This window comes from Arachis ipaensis, chromosome B10 (genome assembly GCF_000816755.2).
Source record: "Arachis ipaensis cultivar K30076 chromosome B10, Araip1.1, whole genome shotgun sequence".
NCBI lineage: Eukaryota > Viridiplantae > Streptophyta > Magnoliopsida > Fabales > Fabaceae > Arachis > Arachis ipaensis.
The window spans coordinates 20,878,793-20,882,500 of record NC_029794.2 but is presented as its reverse complement, the minus strand read 5'-3'; the positions used below and the strand labels follow the sequence as shown (position 1 = coordinate 20,882,500).

General features: G+C 35.4%; 1 long non-coding RNA gene across 1 annotated transcript; it reads right to left on the bottom strand.

The window, feature by feature from the left end:
• LOC110267853 lies at window positions 2,098–2,825 on the bottom strand. The gene is made up of 3 exons (XR_002355794.1): window positions 2,766–2,825; window positions 2,553–2,682; window positions 2,098–2,448 (listed from the first exon to the last, which is right to left on the bottom strand). It is a non-coding gene; the product is annotated as an uncharacterized LOC110267853 (long non-coding RNA).

Here is a 3,708-nt window from a genome sequence, read left to right as displayed (position 1 = left end):
ATATTAAATAGATAATAAAGGAAATCAGGTCCATAACGCCTTACTTTTAGTACGATCATGACGTGTTAAAAGTTAGGGTGTTATAATAATAATAATAAGTTTATATTGATATAGTCATATGATTCATTTTATTAAAATAAATAAAAAATTAAATATTCAACTCAAGCTTACTATTTTCATAAACGACAATGCAATCTCTGACAAAAAAGGATTATTAAAAGGATCGGAATACAAAAAGAATTGTTTGCTCGAGATACACATAATCAAACACAATAAGAAAAATACTTTACTTAACCTATTAATTATTTTCTCCTGTGATCTAGAAGAAATATAGCTCTAATTAATAGCAGCAGCAACCTCTTGGACCCGTACAACGACCATATGCAAAACTCTTAGATCCGCATAACTTGTTGCAAGTTTCAGCATGACATTGTCCTTGAATGCAAAATATTGTTGTATCATTAATAGTCCTATACATTATTCCACCTCTTACGTCTACGGTAATAATAAATACAACAATCCGTTAGAATTTCTATCTAAATCAAAATGTGCATTTGAATGTAATATGATAACAATAGTATATTTGTATGAATATTTAAAAATAATTGAAATTTCCGTATAAAAAATCTATAATTTCTCTCATGATCTTTTTATTTATTTTAGAAAAAGAGTTCAAACAAGTGCACCCGATTTTTATTATAAAATGAAATTTGAAACAAAAGCAGTGTTTTAGTTTATAATTTAATACATGAGCGACCAAGGATTCAATCCATTATCAATAAGAATTACTTCATCAATAATTAGATCATAATTTAACAAAGAAAAAAGAATAGATCATACCATCCGATCACAAGAATACTTTATATGCGAAAGAAAAAAAATGTTTCTCAGAAAAAAGTATAATAATAATGTTGGAAAACATTTTAGTTTCTTCAAATTTAAGCACAAAAATCAAAATTTAGGGATAATTAGTACAACTATCTTATGACAAAATAATAATGTAATTAAGTTTTAAAACAAATTTTGATACTAGCGAAAAGTGAAGCCACGAAAAAAATGCACAAAAACAATTTTGTAGCAGCATTATTAATAGCCATTTTGCCAAAATCACTTTATGTTCTCTTTCTTTCTTTCAATAATATGTCTAATCCTAATATGATATTTTAATTATGATGATAATAAATTGGTCTTTTGGGATTACAAATACTACTATCTCACACATTATTAGCATGTTTACTTACCCAATGATAAAATAAAGTTAGATAGTCCTTATATTTGGAAAATTTATTTAAATATTTTTCGTCTAATTTAAATATTTAGTCTGAATTGTCCTTAGATTGTCCCCCGACGTGCATCCCCAAGAGTCTATGCATAGTTTTTTCTCAAATAATCAATATTTCTCAATGGGGTAACATTCTCGAAAATTTATATAGTGCCCGGTCACACTTACGTCGTAGGGTCAACAGAGTATCGAGTTTTCAATCTGGTATACGTGGTGGCAAGCCATGGTACTTTATCCAGGGAACCTCGTATCTTAGATAATTCAAATTCATAAGCCATGTGAATAATTCAAAGTTCATATCTCAACGTTCTCAACATCATAATCATTCATCAATCCAAATCTCATTTCCAAATTCATTCAAAAATCGTATTTCAAAGAAATTCCTCATCATCCTTCTTTCTATTCTGTTCACTAACAATTCTCAATCCAAAACATAACTTTTCCTTTTATAAATGAAGTAATCTTAAATCATATAATGCTTAAAATTAAACCTTTTAAGATAACTACTTCAAATGAAACTTCTAATTTTATAAAATTTCGACAGCATCTCCTCTAAAACTCGGATTCTGCCACCCTTTTCGGGTCCCATCCAAACATTTCTCAACCCTTTTCAAATCTTATTCATTTGCAAAATTCAACTAGTTCCAATATCAAATTGTTTTCAAAGCGAATCAGTGCCAATAATAAATCTCTTTTTAAAATCAAACCAGCTAAAATACTAAATCATTTATAAAGTCATTTATAAAGTTAGTCTAACTCAAAATTAAACCGTTTCCAATATCAAATTGTTTTCCAAAGCTGATTCGTTCACATTATCAAAAATAGCTTCAAAATCAAGAAAGCCATTTTTCATAATAATCAACTAAATAACTTTTTAAACTAATTTCTTTTCAGCAATCACAAACTACTCAAGCAATCAAGCAACCAGTCATTCAGTCCAGCAAACAACCACATTTATAAGACAATCATAATCACAGACATATGTTTCTCACATTAATATCTATTTATAACAACTCTATAATGTAAAATAGATTTTAAGAAAAACCCCTACCCCGATTAGTCGCAAGTTGCCTAATTAAACCCATTAAATCCTTATTCTCATGTTAATTGGCAGTAACCGTAGAAATTCTCAAGCAACCGCAGGGATCACGGCAACAACCACATATCTGACATAATTTAAAATTAACGCGGAATGGATATTGAGCGATATTAGAACATAATTGATAGTAGAGTATTGTGATAAACAAGAATGTAACCAAAATAACCTTACCATGATAAACAAAATAGAACAACATAATAACAGCTTCCAGATTGACCGGACAGCAGCTTCGATAGCGGCCGAAAACTCTGATGGTTCGGCAGCAACCTCAATTTTTGACATGCAACCCCATAAAATTGACCTTACAACATCTATACATAATAATCCTTAACTGCAAATAACTAGAACGATTACAATACGAGTTTCAGAGCACAGGCAACTTACCATGAAAGGAAGAATGAAGGAAGTGGAGCAGCAACTTTGACGACAGTCTCCTATAGTAACAACACCGTTTCCCGGCAGCCAGAGGCGCGGCGGCGCAGCCTCTAGCAGCGGCAGTGGTGAACGGTGGCGCTTTTCTTCCTCGGTGTGTCCCTGAGTCGCACGTCTCCTCTCCCTTCCCTGGACGGCAACGCACAGCAGTGACAGAACCATCGGCAGCCGCGACAAGTTTCAGCGACGGTGGCGCACAGATCAGCGTTGGCGATAGGGTTTCGGGCGGCAGAGGCGGCGTGGAGCTTCGGCAGCGATGGCTTCACGGTGAGGGCGCGATGGCAGCGTGCGGTTCCCTCCTTCGTGTTTCTCTTCCTCACCTCAGATCTGATCCGCGACGGCAGCTTCGAGGCAGGTCGGCGGCGACGCATGGCGCAGTGGCGACAACCCCTTCCTTGGCTCCCTTATGCAGCGGCTTGGGCTAGATGGAAGGTAAACGGCGACGTTTGGGCATGAAAACGGCGGCGAGGATCCTCCAGCAGAAGCAGCAGCAACGTGGGGCTTCGACGGTGAGGCGTGGCGGCGACGGCTCCTCCCTCTAGCTTGACGACGGCGTAACGGCAGCCCACACCCTACCGGCGACGCATCTCCCCTCTCAGATCTCTCCTCCATGTTTTGTTTCGTGTGTAAATGGTTGGAAGGCAGAAAGAGTGAGGAGAGGAGGGTTGGGGGCTGCGCAGGTGAAGAGGAAAGAGAGGCGGTAAGGATAGAATTAGGGTTAGAGGCAGTTTGGTCATTTTACTAAAATTAGGGGTAGTAGAGTAATTGAAAAACCAATTTTAATTCAACAAAATCATCTCTAAAAAAAATATTATTTAATCATAAATTTACAAATTAATTTCGATGAAATATTCTAATTAAAGGATTAGATATAGTATAATTAATTTTCTTTATC